Here is a 21,694-nt window from a genome sequence, read left to right on the forward strand (position 1 = left end):
TTATGAAATCACAAGGTCACTTTTCTGTGGCATCCTAAATTTGCACAGAATATTCAAATTACAGTGAGCTCTTTTATGTTAGAGTAGCAGAAGTTACAGATCCTAACTCATAATTCCCTACACAGTCCCACTCAAATAAAAAACCATTTTACTGGCAGTACTATACATACATACCTTTCCTTACAAGAAACATGGGGAGCATCTGTGAAAGATAAAGGTTGAAAAGTGATCAGAGAACCTTTCATGTACATACAGTGACTAATTAACCCACCAAACCTATTACACTGTCACAAAACATTTCTAAAAACACTCTTTAGTGAATGCAGAGAATAGCCTGGATGTTTGGAAATGGTTTTCTTTTGAGGCCTTCAAAAAACATTAGATGTCAGATTTTTTGAAAGAACGATCTTCTATGAGTGACCTATCCATGGCAAAGATTTTTATACATTCCTGTGTACAAAAGAGGCGTCTGACTTAGTGTTTTAGATAAGACGAATTTCCAAATATGTCCAAGTTTCAGTGTTCCTACTTTTCTAACCTCCTAGGATACTCCACCAACAAGACAACTAGCCAAAGCTCCAACTCAACATAGTGTTTAAGTATCTGCCTAAATTTAAGTAGGAAGAAATAGCCTAGTTGAATTTATTGCATTATTGTCCTTCTTATATGTAGGTGTGTACTTAAATATGTGACTGAATTGAGGCCAGGGTCAATATCTGGTTCACTCAGACCAGTCTTTAAGCAGGCTTAAAAAGAACATGCCACAGATCTAGAGGCTGATCAATACACACCAGACTGAGTGGCTGGAGTCAGGATCAGAAGATGAAGTTACTGAACAATAACTAATTAGTCAGCAGTGCCCCATTGGGGACTAAAATGTTAATTGAAGCAGAAATAATACAAGTTTGAGATAAAATAACCCTGGAGTTAGACAGATCAACCACTGAGACAGAATCATTTTGAATAGGATCTGTCTCTCATCCACGTAGGAAAGTTTCTTGTTATTAATTATTTATTGAACAATCCCTCCCCTTAGAACTTATGTGCCCAACCACCAAGGAGGATAACATAACTTCTACAGAGCTAACATCTGCTCATTCAGAATTCAAAGCACTTCATCAAATAGTTATATCAACAGCATCATGATGAAAAGGAGTGTTGGAAGGCCACAAAGGGAGTCTGAGAAGCTTCTTCAGCGTACAAAGGTACAGGCATTTCCAAGCAGTTTAATAGGGTGTGTTATACTATGGTCCATTGTGGTTACAATTTTGTCAACCATATAAAACTGACGTTAGTATTTCTCTTGAAATTTCTCTTGATTTTTAAAGCATTGATTTACTGTTGAGAAGTGATATGAGAGTCTCTTCTGAAAGCTATAGTATACCACATAAGAAACATTTTATCTAACGTTCAGTCGCAGGAGGATTAAGCTGTACAGAAGTATCTGAGATTCTCAGTCTTCCTACTAAAATATATCGGAAAACAAATACAGAAAAAAAAATCCAATATTTCTCAAACCACATGGTGGCATGAAGACCACAAAGAGAAGAAACAAATTTTACTGATGACTTTTCATACTCTGCCCATCATTATCAAATTGAATACATTCAGGGAGCAACTGAAGAATCAGAAAGAACATTCACTAATAAGTTAATATACAGGAAGCCAGTGAGGATGAGATAAATCCTTCCAGATTATGGTACAGTGACAAGCTAAGTATGAATTTGAAAAACTGGAATCAAAAGTAAAACAGAGTCTCAACTTCAGATCCTTTTTTTTTTTTAAATTAATTTCCTAAAACATTGTCAGAAATTATACTACTTAACATATTTTATATTATGTTGAACATAACAAAAGGCACTATCTCATTGACTATTACTTCATTTATACCTAATTAATAATTATTGTGGTTCTCTTTGAAACTTATAGTCATTTTGGTGGAATGAGAATTTGTCTCTGAAAACCATTTAAAAAATCAAAATCTGCTATGGCCTCTTTTAATCATATTGTCCTTGAGAAGGTGGGTGGAATAAGGTACACCACCCAAACTAAAGATAGAAATTTCTTGCTGACAAATAGCCTCTACAGAAAGCCAAGGTTCTTAAAACTGAAACTACAGAAAAATATGAAAAATAGCTTAGTTTATACTCTTTTTACCAAACTCCACTGCTATCTAAACATATCAATTCTAATTCTGAACACAGATTTATATTCAGCTTCACCCTTTTCATGTATGAGGCCTTGCTATTATATCATACCTTTCAGTCGACTTCAATAGAAGCTCCTAAGTACAGTTTGTTCAGAGGAATAAGAGAACCACATCAGGGTCTCTGATCAGCCACACTCATGGATAGTTCAGAATGAATTTGGAAACAGAAAGATTCACCAGCAGTTTCAGAACAAAATTATGCTTCTTTCAGTTGTCTTAGCAGAAAGTATGTTCCATATCCTAATAACAGAATTCTAGGGGACTATAATTTAAAAATAAAAGGAAATAAAATTCCAGTTATGATAACTACATAACTCTGTAAGTGATATCAAGTCCATAAGTAGAATAAAGGTAGAATAAAGAAATACCTTTTCAAGTCCTGACACAAGATGATCTAAAGCCTCATTACTGCAAAAAAAGATGATCCTAATCCCCTTCTCTCTTCTGCTGCCTAGTGCACTATTCTCCTGCCCTCAGCAGCAGTGGAGATTAAAAATAAGAGAATGAATTAATGCATAACCATAATGGGAAGCCTTTTTCTCACACAGACTGCAAAATGAAAAAAAAAAAAAATTAGTTGTTTTGCAGAACAAAAGGTGATACTAGAAATACATAACCAAAAGGTAATCTAATCATTATTGTTAGAGCAAATAATGTGTGACTATGACTACTATAAGTAGATGTCACAATGAAGACAATCCAAAATCTGGCTAAAAGCAATAATTAATTGTGACTGATATAGTGGAAAAAAAGATAGTAGCAAGAAAGAAAGACAGTAAGGCCAAAGTGATAATCTATGATGCTCATTTTTTTCAATATACATAGATGCATCGGGATAGTGTCAGTTTAAAATTAAGAACTCATTGAGAATTAATAATTATGTTCCTGTTTGGTTTTGGAAGTATATGAATGAAACACAGTGGCTTGCACATAGATGACTCAAACTATTGAAATGCTGCCTAGAACAACAACTGTTTTCTGTTCTACCAGTGAAATGTTTATTGCACTCAAGTGGAGTGCCTACACATAAACATCTGTGATTCTGAATTGTTACAATCAAAAACAAACACTGTGATTACAAGAAACACAGTGATCTGAATGGAGGAGAACACATCACAGTGCTTCACCTATATATCTTCAATTTTCCATAAAACAACAAATAGCCAGTCTATACTGTGTATAGAGAAGAAATAGCCAAAGAAGAAAACAAAAGAAAGAAAAAGTATTTCAATGAATTATTAGATGTGCTATATGCTGTCATTCTAGTCTATTATATACTTTCCTATCTAAAAATGATACTTCAAAGCTAAACGGATCAAAGGACTTAGAAATACATGACACCAAAATCCTCAGGACTGCTTATACATACTGCTTATACATCCAGCTACTTTCTAGCTTCCCCTCTGTAGTTGCTGCAGTTTTTTAACCATCTAAGTTCTTGATAGTGCTGAATCTCCATTTGTACATTTAATGAGGGGATCCTGGTCCCACTAGTAGTGCCATCTGGTTCAGTGGCCTTTCTTAAAATTATTACATGAATGAAAACTATACAGTAGTGCTTTCCTTCTGTCTTAAGTTATGATGGAGCTGGATCCAGCCTCACTCACCCTGAACTATTAAAAGCACTTTTTCAAGGTACTCCAGCAGACATCTCCATACTGGTATGGTGTCTACAGCATGTCTTCTAAGAACAGACCTTGACTGAGCCTCATACAAAGTCAGTTGAGGATATGGCCACATATTTGATTACATTGTTAGGTATTTGTTGAAATCTCTTCAGTTAAAACCCATATGGGACATTAAAAAGCTAGGCTTGCATTCCCCTTTTATCTGACTTACAGTTGAGATGTTTTATAGCTGATTGGAGGCAGAAGTCTCCAGCTAGCCTAGGTTTAGACAGCTGGAAATAAAAAGGGGTGGAACATATGCCCTATCTGCTCCTTTTTATTTTCTACTATTTGACTGAGGCAGCCAGTGGCTTTATGAAATATTTTAGATACCTATCTAACTCCTCCATGACAACTTGTCACTAATTCTCAGCTATTAACTACACCAGCAAACAGAACAGTTGAAAACTAGGAGCTAGAATACTTGATCAAACTGAATTCCTCTAGTACCTTTCACATTCAGTTTATATAGTGTGATTGTAATTGGAAGGAAATATTTAATATCGTACTGTGTATATGAAACGTCTTGTTTTTATTTCTGATCATGGTCAATAACATGCATTACCTTCTAAAAGACACAATTAATACCTTTACCAAACAGCTTGTAAAATAAGCAATTGATGCAGAAAAGACAATATGAACCCTCAGGTGTTGTATTTCATGAACATAAAAATCTAGTTTTGTGTGCATGACAGGAGTAGTGAATCTTTAAGGGAGATTTAATTGAGGAAAAGGTAGCAATAGAAGGGCATAATACTTTTCACCTGAACCTCTTTCTGAGTTCTTATCTCTGCAAAGTTTTTCTCAAATCTTAAATACTTCCCAGCCCCAGCATGGCTTTCCTCCACTGTTATTTTCAAACTATTTGCACCATTCTGTGAGGACTGAGAAATACTATGTTGCCAATGTATTTAATAAAAAATAATCAATTGAATTCAAAATCCAAATATTTAAAAATTCCAATCAGCCACTTCCTAACCAGCTTAGAACGTGAATATGATTTGTTAATTACTTCAGAAAAACAAATCAAACAACATTGTAACTGGCTGTCAGCATCTCTCAAATTATTTGTTATAAATTATTTACTTCCTAATCTGAAGCAACAGCATTCCCATATCCAATTTATGAACAACACCTGAGTCTTGCTCAGGGTCCTGAGTTAGTCATCTCTGCTACGGACTGAATTACGGTGTAATATACTTTTTTTTCTTTCAAAAATGAGAAATAACGAGGCACTGGTGGAGAATATATGGCTAAATTTGCTGCAGCAGCAGAAAATGGAGCAATGATGCTGCTTATATATCTACAGATTTTGATACTGTAAATAAAATATCATTTATTTTCCTACAGCTTCTATGAAGACTAGCAGGAAAATAATGAGTGATATTTATAGTGACCTCTCCCAGTATTTCCTCTGAATTAAGCTTTTCTTAGTCATCCATCATGCAGACGTCAGATCACATTAATCTTATTGTCATGTATAATGCTACTAACATCAGTAGTGAATTAAATTACTATGGAGATAGTTGTACAGTCAAGGTATACTAGTGGAAGTTTTGCCAAATGTAACACGTGCTACCTTTTCTATAATATATATTCATGTTAATTATTAAACATAGTAGATTTTCTACTAGAAAACTTTATCTCCAAAATATGATGCTAAACATCTAAAAAATACCAAGATTGTGATTTTTATTTCTTTTTACTCCAGATATTTTCCTTCTCTGAATTAACTGTAGCAAGCTATATAATGTGTAAACCAGAAAACAGGAAAAAAAAAATGTATTTTACTTAACTTTCTTCTGCTCTTTGGAATTATTAATTTTAAAAGAAATTCTAAGGGATTGACTTTTTCTTCCTGTCACTAGCTTTTTCAGAATGTTTTGCTTGTACTTGTCTTTTAAGATATTAATTTTTTAGCTCATTAATTTAGTCTCCTAGAATAATGATGACTATATACCTATATTTTTAGGGAGGGACTAGATCAGTTTGATTCAAAAGAGATATTTGGTGTAAACATTTCAGACTTCAGCTTGCTGTGCACTCTCAGTGTGTATTCTCTAAGAAATTTCACAGACATGTCAAACACTATATGCCTGTACATTTATTTTAATAATTATCTCTGGAATTTCAAGTCAAAATATGCTGGATGGAATTCTTTACAGAAGCAATTGCATGCAGTCATGTGTAACCTAATCAATCAGTATAAGCATCTAGTCTGAGGAAGTTTTACTACTGTGGCTTCAGTGGGAATTTGACTTTTATGCTCAGATTGCCACCCAGCAAAAAGTTTTCCCAAAACTTTTTGAGAAAAAAGAAAAAGAGTTTAGAACTCTAGACTTAGACATTTTTTTCCTTCTCAGACACATGGAAAATATATCAGATTTGAAAAGATATCAGATCCTATGTCCATTCTTCACATCTTTAGATGTATATATATGCATATAGATTAGATATAGATATATATATCTACGCATGTGTGCATATACGTTCTTATCAACAATTTGATCTTTATGTGATATAAATTTTGTTTGAATAAATTAAACAAGTGTCTTCCCTAATGCAACTCAACATGTAAAAGAGGCAAGCAAATGCTGAGTCATGAAGATGTGCAATGTGGGTTTGAGAGGATTTTATTGTTGCACTTGGTGTTTCTTACCTTGCAAGGGTTCTCAAACAAATTGCTTAATTGTGCAGAGGCCACAGGAGGACAATTGTACACTAGTTGCTCACAGACTTTTAGAATGAGTAATTAATCCAGTGAAGGATTAGATATCTGTTAATGGTGGGTGTTTGTTGAGGGTATTTGTTGAACTATCTTGTTACAGTTTTTTTTTTTTTTTTAATGGAACACCAATATTATGTTACTGTATGTGGATCAAAACAACATGGGAAAAGTCAAGTTAATGAAATGTAAGAAATCACCCTGTACTTATTTAGAAAGGACGACAATATTTTTAAAAGCCTCTATATAATAATGCTTTCTAGTACTGTTTCAGTTGTTTAGTACTAAATATTGAAATTGCCTAAAAAGAACTAAAAATCAACTCACAACTCACTTTAAACTGTCATTTTATATCACCCACCAGAGTAGCACAGATAAAAGTGCTATATTTCTGAGAAGGATTAGATCTCACTGACACAAAGATGTTTTTAAATACATATGCGATGGCAGTAGATGAGACCCCTTACAGAGAATGACTCATGCTCCAAGAATTCCAGCTTCACTTTTGTAATACTTTTAAAGTCAACAAGACTTGCCTCATATGTTCTTCCAGGTTCAAAAGCAGTGCATCATCAGAAAAGAGGAGGGGAGGAAAAAGAGAAGGGGGAGGGTGGGGAATGAAAAGAGAGAGGAAGAGAAGGAAGAAGGAGTAACAAAAATAGCAAAAATTTTGTCTCCAAAAGGGTGAAAGAAAAAAAAAAGAGAAAATAGCAAAAAAGGAAGAAGGTGAGCTTAGAAATTGAGTTTGTCATAATAAAGATAACAGCCCGAGATTCTATTGCTATCAAATACATCATCACACTTTTTAATGACATCTTATATACCATGAAATAACAGAAACTATAAAAGGTCCTGACTGTACATTAATGGATTTAATAATCTCCACAGTAGGTCACAGGGGAGGAATTAGTTTGTAGATTTAGGACTAATAGCCAGAATTTTTAAACAACTAGAATTCTCAGATTGTTAAAAAGGTACAAAACATACTTTCCCCATAATCTTGATTCCTATGTTCCCAGTTTTGGTAATATAATTTAGTTTTATTTTAGCTGTTAAATCCAATTCAACTGGTCATATGTATCACATTATTCTACACCAATAAGTGTTTGCAAACTGGACCAACAGCTATAAAATCTAAGTTCTTCAAGGAATCCTTGTGACCTCTGTACCTATTGTATTATGCCTTTGTGACATGTTGAGGGAAATTGTTAACCAGGACAAACACACTCGTGCATGTGCATGTGCACACATGCACACATTCTGCAGTAAAACAACTATGTTCATTATCTCATTCTGAAGAAGTCACCTCCTTACTTCAAGTTTAAATGTTGTGTTCCTAATGTAGAGAATGTTTATAACTTTTATGTTACCCCACTTCCGCATTGCTGTGCAACAAATCCATATTTGACTCCTTACTTGCCCATTCCTGACATTGCCTACAAACTGTCACATTTTCTAAGCCTACACTTCTTCATGGAATGGCTTTCATAAACTGGTCCCTGAAGCTGCTTCAAACCTCTTCAAACCCACTGATTCATAAGGTCAAGAAATACTTGCGAAGTGAATAACATCCAGATAACAAATGTTAGCACTTTCTATGTGATTTACTTCTGCTTTTCTTTCTCTTACATATTCTATAATTTTTATTACTGCTTTTGAATTAAGCAGGGATTCAATATTATTACAAATACATAACCAATACAAGAAGTAGAGACCTACTGTATATAAAGGATATCCTGAAACGTAAACTGAACTTCTTGGTATAAAGAAACATAATGCTTTATTCATTTATTCTCCTGGATTTTTTTCCAGGATGAGGTAGCTGTGGACCGGTAGGGAAAGAGATTATTTTGATGCTCTAATTTTAAGATTCAAAATAACAATGCAAATTAAAAAATAGGTACCTAAAATCTAGTTGGACATGAATACAAAATTTCACAATAATTAATCTAATAATATTAGTATATCTACACGTTGATTCCTGTCACGACCCTTGGTTGTTCATTGTGGCTCTGGATTGCAATCATAGGAGGAACATTTCATATTTATGTTCTCAATGTCACAGATATTATCACATTTATAGTATCACTTTTTTGCCTCTGATATCTTGAAATTGTACTGTCATATTAATCATAAATCCATTATGGAAGAATGCTCCAGACATGGGAGATTTATTTTATTTTATTTTTGGTTAATTTTAAGGGGAGATAACATGACTTGTTCCTGTTTACAAATTCACTTGTGCATTGAAGATTTTTATTATGTACTAAACTATGAAGAACAATATAAGAAACAAGAAGTCCGAGAGATATTTAACACCATGGGAAAGGGAAGTCAAATCAAAAGTACAGAAGAATTCTCCATGATAGAATGGACTGCTCTGAGAGGATGTCTATATTGCAAAAGATTCTGAGGGCTCTCCAGGCATCATGATTTGAGTTCCCAGGATTTGCACGCTGGTTGTATTTTACTGTTGAAAACAGTACATATGAAATATCTTTTATTATTTTTCTTTTTCTTTGGAAATCCTCTCACGCCACTTTCAGCTTTTATAATCCATTTGGCTTTACTTCATAGTCTTCTTGGTGTTCTTCGTGTTTTGTTTTATGTCATGTGGTGGTATTTTTTCCCTCAGTGATATTTTTCTAGGTTACCCACACAAGTCTCTTGCCCTTTCTTCCTTTATTATCCCTGATTAGTATTATATACTAATTTCAGAAACATTTATATTTACGTGCCCAACTTTTTAACTTTTGTTACTTCTCTAACAAGATCTCAAAATGACAGACCTGGAGGTTTGAACTTTCTTTTTGTGGATGTAGATGTAACATTGGTAGGAGGGCAACATGTTGCTCCTTCAACTGAAGATGGTCTCCATATTTTACACACCTGACATCTAACATAATATTCTATAATTCACTTTTTTAAAGCACTTTTATTCCTTACTCAAAATATAAGATATTGTACAGAGTGGTGGGAGTTTATCTCTACCCTGATTTCTGTTTGTTTTTTTTTTTCCTCTCAGAAGATGAGTATCTGTAGCCCATATAATTATGCCAACAAAATGTTTGCATGTGTTGTGTTGTTTTCTAAAAAAGTAATTTATATGACTCCTTAAGAAAGCATGAATATGTTGTTCCTAACTTCATCAAATGAAGGACACTGAGATAGAAAATTTTTACTCTTTTTTTTTTTTTTCCTGTTCATAATCAAGCTGATGTCCTGGCCCATTCTTCAATGCTAATCAATGCAGCCTAATTGTTAGAGAAGACTCTGTGCTTAAATTTGCCACTGTCTTCTTGTATGACCTTAGTCTGGTTTAATGAGCTCCCTGACTGACAATGGAGTACCTGATTTTACTGCTAGGTTTCTTGTTTAAACTAATTCCATGTTAGTTGTGACTGAAAGCCATTACCATCTGACAGCTGTCCTGTGTTACTGTCTATGAAGAATGAGTTACGGGGTTTTATATATTCACAGCAACTAAAAGTGAACAGGTGTCTCCATCATTAAACCACCAGTGCCAAATGGCATCCTTCTTTGTGTTATAAGATGTGAAGAGCATCAAAATAGTGCTGTCCCTCCTGCCATTGAAGTGATCCAGCTGTTATCTGATAACAAGAGTTTTTGCTCAGAGCATATATGAAATATGATGTATCTCACTGTAAATGTCTTAAAAATAATTGTAAAATGCATTCCATTAGTCTGAACACTCAATATGTTGAGAAAAAAAATTGATTGGATTACTAAATATGACAGAACTTCTGATGAAAGCACATATAGTGACATATTAATACTCATTTAAGAAAAAAAATTTAAAACACTGTCCCAAGTGGTTTGATCAGAATCAAATTTTTGTAATTATTCAGAACTTGCTAGTACAGCAAAAATTTATGGGACCAAGAAAATGTAAATTTCTGTGGTTTATTCTCCTGCAAAATGTACTTATTTTATTTCATGTCAATTTACAACCCTTTGATTCCCTGCTTTAATCTCCTCTCCAGGCTGTTGCTGTTGAATCCAGCTGATGGTCATCTTCATCTCTAATGTGACTGGTTTTCAGAAAATACCCTCCAGACATTTTTGTGTATTCAATCTGAAGACATACTACTTACTCACATTCTTATAGCACTTGTTATAAGGTCCTTTGCCATGGGTGGACCATGGGGGCACCCCCATAACATGGATTTCTCTAAGTGAAATTTGTTTAAATTATCACTAACTTGGGCTTTCTCTACTGCAGGCAAAGCTTCACTCCATAGACTCTGCCTTTAGCCTTTGGGACCAGAGAGCAAACCTTACCAATAAATATTAAGGAAAGATACTGAATCAAGCAACATAACAACACTGATACTCAATTTGAGAAAGGAAGAAAAAAATAAAGGTAAAAATGAAGGAAAAAATAAACAGAAACAGTTAAAGAGCTAAGAGAGAAACCAGTTTCTAAGCCAAAAAAGTTTGATTCAGTTATACAAACAGATACTAGAAAGAAAATAATTACATAATAATCAGTACACGTTCCAAAAAGTATATTAAGTCATTATCATGAAAAAATAATAGTAAGATTTTTTTTTTTGTTAATAACAACTGAAAGGGAGAAAATATATACATTTTTCAAAATGTTCTGGTGATATGTTCTATTTAATTAGTCACAAAAAGAAAATACGATTTATAAATCATAACACAACATAACTTGGTTTTAACACAAAGTTAAGAAGATGTTCTTTACAGAAAAACTGAATTAAAAATAAGAAAGTCAAGTTTGGTAAATTAAACTATTGTACAGAACAATGCATTATATTAAAATCCTTAACAACTTCAGTCATTCAAACTCCAACTGTGCTTTTCTAATAAAACTGAGTAGTAAAATAAAAGACAGGGTCCCATTGATTTAATACATGATTTTTCTATATTGTGATACTACATATCACAACAAATTCAAAAACATATATACATACACATATATATATATATATATATATATAAAACCTCTAAAAAATGAAGGAGAAGAACAAAAATTGGCATTATTCTGTGTCTCTCTTGACTTCTGTGCAGTCAGGTTAGTTCTAGTGATGATTCAAGGAATATGGACACTTAATTGAGGAGAAACATTTCACTTGGTCTCTAAAACTTACGGGAAATTTGATACCTAAGTGAGGAAAGCTGGTTCATGCACAGATTTAGTCATTTTTTTTCTGCTTCTCTTGGGACATTCATCCCTATAGTTGGGTACTTTATTTTCATAAACTGCAAATCAAGTAGAGCTGTACCTCCTTGTTGCAGAAGAAATAAGTAGTAAGTAAGTATTAAAGGCAAAAATATATTATTTGGGTATTCAGTTTGTTGGGTGTCTAGTTCTTCTTTGGCTGGGTTTACTATACAGTTTGTGCTATGTGCCGTTGGAATCTTGGCTTCCATTACGGATACTGGGAGAAAGTGCTTATTAGGAAGATGACACCTTTCCTCTACTTGACATTGATTAACAACTTTAACTCTGATTGAGCTTTATAACCATCCTATCCTCCCTCATTTCCCTTCCCACCCTTCAGTTCCCCTCCATCAATAATCCCATTCTTGTCCGACTGCTTTCTTACCTAACTTCAATTCTACTCTTAATTTTTCCTTTGGCAGTTTATGTAAATCTTCTTTCCAGCCTCCATTTCCTTTCCCCAGCTATCTCTGAGTTTCAGTTACAACTTGCAGCTTACTCCCTTTTCTGCATGGAGACCCATAATTAAGAAACCACAAGAAGTAAATGGTGAGGACATCCTGTAACTTAACCGCACCTAGAAACAGATTAACAGATTTTACAGCATCTCAGTTTTGTTTTGTTTTGTTTTTTTCAGAATTTGTTATGAGGGTCTGAGCACAATTTTGGCCTAAGAAAATATCATTGTCACTGCTCACATTAGTGACAGGTGACATGAAGAAACTCGTAGCACTGTCCCAGTTTGATAGAGAGCATAAATATAGTCTGGTTTGCACTAAGTTTAACAGTGCTTGGTGAAAATAAAATCTTTGGCAGGTCAGTTACACATACTAAAGTTCCTATTAGCAAGTAAAAATTTCAAATTTCAGGACTCGATGGTATCTGGTTGATGCAAAAAGAACCACTGTTCTCTTGCAGTGTGGTTCCCTTGCTCTCATGGAACTATGCAAGAGGAAAGCAGCTAGACACTTTGATTGTGCAAAAAACCAAACAAACAAATAAAAAACCCCACACAACTTTATTCATTGCCATTTTCTTGGAAACAACTGAATAGCTTTTGTTTTATTTTTCCATAGTTCATCAATTTTTTAGTAACTTTGAAAAGCAATGCAAATAGGCCTACTTAAAATAAATGCAAACTGAAAAAATAGTAGAAGAACCTAATAAAAGAAAGACTAGTGTTCGATTTTAAGCTCTCAAACAATAAATAGGCTACTATAACCTCGGTATCTGAAATACTTTTCGTACATTTAACTTTGTACTGGTTTGAGCTGGGATTGAATTAATCTTCTTCATAACATCTCATATGGTGCTCTGTTTCAGATTTGTGACCAAAACAATGCTGATAACATGCAAATGTTTTAGCTATGGCTGGGCAATGCTGGCACAGAATCAAGACCTTCTCTGTTTCTCACTCTGCCCACTAATACATAGATTGGGGGTACACAAGGTTTTGGAGTGGACATAACAAGGCAGATGACCTGAATTAATCAAAGAAAGAGATATACCATGCTTTATAATGTCATGCTCAGCAACAAAACAGAGAGGAGCAGGATTTGAGCATGTTTGTTGTCTTTTGCTCAGGTATTGGTTAGGCATTAGTCTACCTATAGGAGATGCTGAGTGATTGCCTTTGCATCACTTGTTTTATTTTGATTTTTTTTTCTTTTGTTTCTTTCTTTTTCCACTTCTTTCTCAGTTATTAAACTGTTTTTAATCTTGATCCATGAATTTTATTACTCTTATTTTTCCTTTTGTCTTCCACCATCCCTCTGCAGGTGAAAAGGGAAGTGAGTGAGTGACTGCGCTAGCTAGAGAGACTTAGCTGCATGTTGAGGTTAGCTCGCAACAAACTTCAACATGCATTTTCAAGAAAAGGAAATAAATGTGAAGACGATTAATAAAATATGACCTCATCAGAACTGCTTTCTTTTTGTAAATATCAATTAAATTGTTTTGTGCACTAGATCAAAATGAATTTACACAATCAATTTCAAAAGGAAGCATGCTAAGACCATCAAGCCGTTATGACTGAATCTATACTAGATGATGTAGGCAGTCTTGATATTATTGATACTATTATAAATGTATACCAACAAGAAATGCTCATTTGACAGTGCATAAGAATAACAAAAATAAGAAAGCAATGTTACATAGCATTCACACAGTATCACAGTACGTTTGGGATTGGAAGGGACCTCAAAAGATCATCTAGTCCAATCCCTCTGCTGGAGCAGGAACGCCTAGGTGAGGTCACACAGAAACATGTCCAGGCGGGTTTTGAATGTCTCCAGGGAAGGAGACTCCACAACCCCCCTGGGCAGCCTGTTCCAGTGCTCTGTCACCCTCACTGAGAAGAAGTTTTTTTCTCAAATTTAAGTGGAACCTCATGTGTTCCAACTTGATCCCATTACCCCTTGTCCTATCATTGTTTACCACTGAGAAGAGCCTGGCTCCATCCTCATGGCACTCACCTTTTATATATTTGTAAACATTAATAAGGTCACCCCTCAGTCTCCTCTTCTCCAAGCTAAAGAGGCCCAGCTCCCTCAACCTTTCTTCATAAGGGAAGTACTCCACTCCCTTAATCATCTTTTTTGCTCTACACTGGACCCTCTCCAGCAGTTTCCTGTCCTTGAACTGAGGGGCCCAGAACTGGACACAATATTCCAGATGGGGTCTCACCAGGGCAGAGTAGAGGGGAAGGAGGATCTCTCTCGATTGACTAACCACGCCCCTTGTAATACACCCCAGGATGCCATTGGCCTTCCTGGCCACAAGGGCACAGTGCTGGCTCATGGTCATCATGTTGTCCGCCAGGACCCCCAGGTCCCTTTCTCCTACACTGCTCTCTAATATGTAATTTCCCAACCTATACTGGAACCTGGGGTTGTTCCTGCCCAGATGCACGACTCTACGCTTTCCCTTGTTAAATTTCATCAGGTTATTCCCCGCCCAACTCTCCAGCCTGTCCAGGTCCCTCTGGATGGCAGCACAGCCTTCTGGCGTGTCAGCCACTCCTCCCAGCTTAGTGTCATCAACAAATTTGCTGATAGCACACTCAATTCCCTCATCCAAATCGTTAATGAATATATTGAATAATACAGGCCCCAGTACTGATCCCTGAGGCACTCCACTAGATACTGGCCTCCAACTAGACTCCGCACCATTGACTACCACTCTCTGGCTTCTCTCCTTAAGCCAGTTTGCAACCCACCTCACTACTCTATTGTCTACACCACACCTCTTCAACTTAGCTGTGAGGATGTTGTGAGGGACTGTGTCAAAGGCTTTACTGAAGTCAAGGTAGACCATATCCACCACCCTGCCATCATCCATCCACCTTGTTACATTCTCATAAAAGGCTATGAGGTTGGTCAAGCATGACTTACCCTTGGTAAAGCCATGCTGACTGCTCCTAATAACCCTCTTATCCCTGATGTGCCTTGAGATGACACCAAGGATAAGCTGTTCCATTACTTTCTCAGGGACAGAGGTGAGGCTGACCGGTCTATAATTACCCGAGTCCTCCTTCTTGCCCTTTTTGAAGAGTGGAGTGACATTTGCTTTCCTCCAATCCTCGGTCACCTCTCCTGTTTCCCAAGACTTGGCAAAAATGATGGAGAGCAGTCTAGCAATGACTTCAGCCAGCTCCCTCAGCACCCGCGGGTGCATCCCATCTGGACCCATGGATTTATGGATGTCCAGACTATTTAATTGCTCCCTAACCCAGTCCTCATCAACTAAAACAAACTCCTCCATTGACCTGGCTTCATCCAGGATCTCAGGGGTACAGGGCTCCCCAGAACAGCCTCCAGCAGAGTAGACAGAGACAAAGGCGGCATTCAGCAATTCTGCCTTCTCTGTATCTTCTGCCACCAGGGCACGCACCCCATTCATCAGTGGGCCTACATTGCCTCTGGTGTTAATTTTATCTGCTATGTATTTGAAAAAGTTCTTTTTGCTGTCCTTGACCCATCTCACCAGCTGTAATTCTAAGGAGGTCTTGGCTATCCTAGCTGCCTTCCTACATCCTCTAACAGCAGCCTTATATTCCTCCCAAGTGGCCAGCCCCTGCTTCCGTGACATGTAAACTCTCCCCTTCTGCTTGAGCATACCCAACAGATCCCTGTTCAACCACACAGGCCTCCTGACTCCCTTCCTCGACTTCCTGCGTTATTCAGAAGTGTAATTTGGGTGAAATGTTTGAGCATTAAATCTTTAAACAGTAACTTCAAACGACTGACCTAGGTTCTTCTTTCATTATTTTTTTTTTCCCAAAACAGTTCTACATCCTAAGTATCTAAATTATGTTACAGTGTACAGTGAGTACCTCCACACAGGAGGTAAGAGTGTGAAATAATCACAGATTACTGAGAGTACAAGAATCCCAGAGCAGCTAGCCTTGTCATTTGAGGAACTTTAAGTTACATCATAATTCAAAACAAATGAAAGTATGTAAAATAATTTTAGAGAAGTGAATCAGAATTTGCTTAGATATGACTAAGTTTTTTATATACATAAAATTCTTTTGGAGGAGCGGAGGAAGAATGTTTTCAAGCCAACTGGGTCATGATGCAAATTCTTACACATTAACATTTACTTTCCTGAACATGGTGCAGTGCAGTATTGTGCAGAGATACATGATAGGTCTGAATGTAACAAAGTCACATAAATATATCACTTCACTTTAGTCAGTAAAATTTCTTTCTGTGTGTCTGTGGCTATCTTGCTGCTGATTTCCAACAAATAAAATTATTTAACTACATTTCAAGAGTACACATATAGGGCTAAATAGAAAAGAGCTGGGGAGAAAAAAATTCTATACACGTCATTTAAGGTTGGCTCCTCTACGTCGGTCTGGATCTATACAGCACTTTAACACTTTGCCTGAGACAAGTAGACAAGTGTTATACAAGCCAGCACTTGTTCTCTGGGTCTGTGTAGTGCCCATAAAGTTTGAAAGAATGGTTATCTTTTGAGTATGCTTTTCCTGTTCAGTGCAGTAAATACGTTTGAAGTTATATTTTTTTTAAAATGTCTGAAGTGTGTGGGCTATGCTGCTGCTCACTGGAATCGTGTTTTTATGAGACTGCACTGACAGTGAGTGCTTTATGCCCTGAAGGGATCTGTAAACATCCTATCAGGCAGAATTTTCTGCCCCACAGATATACTTGCATGAATATCGTCCTGGGATCAAGGTTATCACCTTCCAGAGAAGTCTGATATGTTCCTCACTGTGATATGTGAGGTTACTACTAAGTCACTTCGATATTGCAGATGTGAAAGCAAAGTGTCTGACTTATAAGTCTGAGGTAAATTAATTGTATTGCAGATATGCTGATATGTAGAATTTATCTTTTATTTAGAAAAGTTTTAGTGACCTTGTTTGCTGATTAAAAAGAACATGATTTTTTTTTTTTCTTAAAACTGCTTTCTACAACTAGTTTTGGTTCATAAGGAAATATGAGATCAAACTGTAGTAATACTACAATTGTTATACAGTAAACTCTGATGTGAATTTGAAACCACAAGGCAATATATGTAAGAATTATATCTATATATGAGAATATTACCTACGTGTAAGAATTTACCTTGATGTTTAAAAGAATTATTGTCATTATAAGGCAAAAGGATGTTAAAAATATATAAATAATGCAAATAATATAAACCACAAAGTATATGTATAGGGACATGTATTTTTTGGGTATAGAAGGTGATATTTTTGACATCATGTCATGTTGTTTTTTGTCATACTACATTCAGATTAAAAAATTATCAGTTTTGATCTTGCAGTAAAGAAACTCAGCCCCATTACTTGTTTTCGGTTGTAATAGAACTGTGACTTTCTGTAACAATTCCATCTGTATTGGTCAGAATGAAAGCCAAAAGGGTAAAAAATCACTAATCACATCCTATTAAAAATACATTATAATCTTATTCTTTGAGCACTCTTTTTCACTAATGTTTTGTTTGTCATTCAGCTCTGCTTCTCTATATAAATCCCACAGTAGTTATCTGATTTATGGAAGCCTCACTAGGAAGCCCCAGCTGTCACTTGACACACTTGTGAGCTACATTCAACTGCACACTGAATTCCCTTGCGAGTCAATGGGAGTTCCACACAGAATGGTAAAGGTGCAATGTAGCTCGAAGGTCACTTTTCTTTAAGGAACAGTAGCTTGCTAGGACAGCCTAACAAACTGAGCAGGGCTTTCAAGCAGATAAAGCTTGAGGCAAGACTCTAACAATCAGTATTTCTGACAGTGTGGGGTGTTTTTTTGATGCTTCCAGCAACACATTTTGAACTGATCATATTGAACTCTGGATGCTGTAAATGGCCTGAAAGTAGAAATAAACGCCACTTATACGTAATCTTTTATGACATCAACAGCCCTTGTCTTTATTTTATCATGTCAAGTTACCTGCTCTTACATAATATCAAAATTAAGCATATCTATTTATTTATGTAACTTTTACACGATGAAGTAAAAATACAGGAGTTAGAATATTTTCTATGCTTTAAACAAAATGCTAGAAAATGTGTTTACTGATTGACTGAAAGTAATATATTATAATGTCCAATACGACAAAAAAACTGAGAAAGAGACACTTTCATTGGCATGCTGTGATTAATGGTAAAATGTCTGATGACCATACAAAGAAGCAATTACAGTCCACAGCAATAACTGTGGAAATGGTATGGTCAGATAGATGGATGGAGGGATCATTAGAAACAGGTAATAAATTTCATACCATATGAAAGAGAAAAACTGTCATTGATGAAATATTCATTAAAACTTCATCTTCCAAGGTGCCAAGAACCTGCTGAGAGCAAGCCTTTGCCTTCAGACTTATTCTCATTGAAGCTAACAGAGAGGCTTTCTAAAGGCTTGGAGATTCCTTCAAGGCACAACTTTGTGCTAAAGGATAGTTAGTCATGATCTGTTTTCCAGATAATTTATCTCTTGGTTATGTCACCTTAGTATGTGTTGTCTCTGAGCTACTTCCCTGTGAGCTACAATAAGAAATAAAAAAGGAATGAGCCTTCAGAGAATGCACAAAACATATTAATTGTTGTTCACTGCTATAGAATGCAACTTATAACCCATTTTAGAATTTATGTAATGGAACTGCTGAATATTTAAAATCAAAAATATGTAGTGTATTTTCCTATAATTGCCCTTGTTCTTAATGTTGATAAAATGCCTCTTTATGAGCTTTATATGTCATTAATACAAGATAAATGCTCTGGAAACACAGAAGTTTCAAATCCCTGGACCACTGTAATACAATATATGTGTGTCTTCAGGAGAGGAGTTCAGAGAGGAAAAATAGGTTCTCTTTCCCTTACTGTTCTTCAACCTTTTAATCATCTACCATTAGAACATCAAGTGTGGTTCCAAGAAAGTTAAAAAGTAAGATACAAAGAAAGAAAAATATGAATGAATATTAGGAGCACCATTTCCCCAAGAACTAATCCCGTCATCATGCCATGAAAAAATATTTAGCTGGTAAGGCAGTGAATCTCATTCACTGAATCTCATTCAAAGCTCTTATAATATTTGATAATATTAATCTAGAAAGTACCAAAATGGCAATACTGAGGAAACAAAACAAAGTCATATAACCTTTTCTAATCTTGTTTGTACCATAGTACATCATCTATATTGCAGTGCAGCCAAGTATGCTGACCACACAGATCAAAGCTTGAAATTTAGAGGCCAGTGAACACTCATTTTTTCTTTCTTGTAGAAACAAAATGCTCAACAACTTTTTGTTGAGCTACTGTTCAATATGAGCCAAGATGTTCACTTAGTATTCAAAATTTATTACCTGTAGCTTGTGAACTAGTATTCTAATTTGACAAGAGTATGGTGGTCAAACACATGTAAAGGCACTTATCTACATCTTCATAAGAGCTTTTTGGGCGAATAAAGGGAAAGGGAAAAGCTTACTAGAGAACAATATGTAGATGGGCTGATTTCTTAAGAGTGAGGATTTCCTTATTTCAGCATCCCTCTCTCAAGGACTACCAGGGCCAGCAAATGAAACACATTTCCCAAATACCTCATAAACCAAAAGTATATTAACATTTGTATCAGAGTTTATAATTCTAAAGAGATAAAATATCTTTATTACATATTCCTTTCCTTTAACTCTTTGAGGTGAAAACGTATGAATTTTTCTTTTCCTCTCTTCTGTGAATCAGATCCAACTATGACAGTCAATTTACCTGAATGCCTCTATGAAATAGAAAGAAACAATAGCTTGCCTGTCTTGCAATAAATTAAATCACATTTCAAATATTTTTGTAGGAAGAGCTATCTGTTTTTTTGATGGGTAAAAGTATACTCCATCACATTAATGCTATCCAGCTTCTGTATTAGGGCTTTGTAAGCAGAATTCATTCGACATTCTTTTGAAAAATGTATCCTATCAATGTTTTGATAAACCCAGTAAATAGCCACATTACTGAATAGAAATTAAAGCTTATTTACTGACTCCCAAGCAACTTCTTGAAACTGGTCTCAGGCCCAGTAAACAAAAAAATACTTTTGAAGAGTGTTAAGATATTGATGAGAAACAATATGTACTGAGAAGTACATACAAATGAAGTGAAAGAGATAATAATTATATAAGCTTTAAAATTTTAAAAAACACCTTTTTTTTTAATTTATTTTTTTAATTACATAGGTTCCAACCTAAACTAAAAACTGTTCTAATAGGTGTTAATAAATTATTAAACTGAATGTTTTGGAAGAGGCTTATACAGCAATACTTTTCATTTGTATCTACATACATTCTTGCACTACTTGAATACATTTTTTTTTTTGGTGTATTTTTCTTAGTCTGTTTCGAACTTATGAAGATGTGTTCAGACAGACACTCTGCCAGTACGGTACCGACAAAACCACACTTTCAGTGAGCAGGGAAATGAATACTTGACCGGTCAGAATTAACATGAACTGTGCTTTATATTCAGGTGGTGTCATGTCTTTGATTCTTAATTTCTGATTACTACACTCTCTTTTCCATCTGCACACACTATTCCTTTTTGTTGAAGATTTGTGTGAACAGTATGGCATGTAGTAGGCATCTGGATCTTGCTATGAAATGATAATATGTGCAAACTGAATCCAGAGACATGGAGTCAGTAGTGCTACCTGTTTTTGCAGTGGACAGAGCCAAAAACGAGGCTAAGAAATCCACATCTGGACATAATTTCCGTGAATAAATCAATATCAAGTTTCATTTCTTGTTAGTGAGGTTTTTATGATTTTATAGTTTTTTTAATCACTTTAGCATTCTCAATAGCAAAGAAAAAATTATTCATATACAGTATATACACATTCACACAGGTTGTAATTTTGGATTGTACCTTACTTTTCCTAAGTAATCATCCCTTCAGTGATGATCAGGTTGGTCTGATTAAGGTCAGAGTAGCTGTACTATAAGGATGAACAGCAGGCAATAACGAGGCTATGTTAATAATGTATCACAAAATCAATCATAGAATACTGGGTTAGAAAGGACCTCAAGGCTTATCTGGTCCAACCATCTTGGCCAAAAGACAGTCTAGACAAGATGGACCAGTAGCCTGTCCAGTTCAATCTTTAAAGTGTCCAATGTTGGGGAATCCATCACTTCCCAGGTAGACTATTCCAATGGCTGTTGGTTCTAATTATAGAAAATTTCCTTCTTGTGTCCAGTCGTAATCTCCCCAGGAGTAACGCATAATCATTACCTCTCTTATGTTCCACGTGACTCTTTGCAAAAAGGGAGTCTCCGTCTTCTTTGTAGCCACCCTTTAAATACTGGAACATGCTGATAAGGTCTCCCCTGAGCCTTCTTTTCTCAAGACTGAACAAATCCAGCTCTCT

This window comes from Patagioenas fasciata, chromosome 3, assembly GCF_037038585.1.
Source record: "Patagioenas fasciata isolate bPatFas1 chromosome 3, bPatFas1.hap1, whole genome shotgun sequence".
Classification (NCBI taxonomy): Eukaryota; Metazoa; Chordata; class Aves; order Columbiformes; family Columbidae; genus Patagioenas; species Patagioenas fasciata.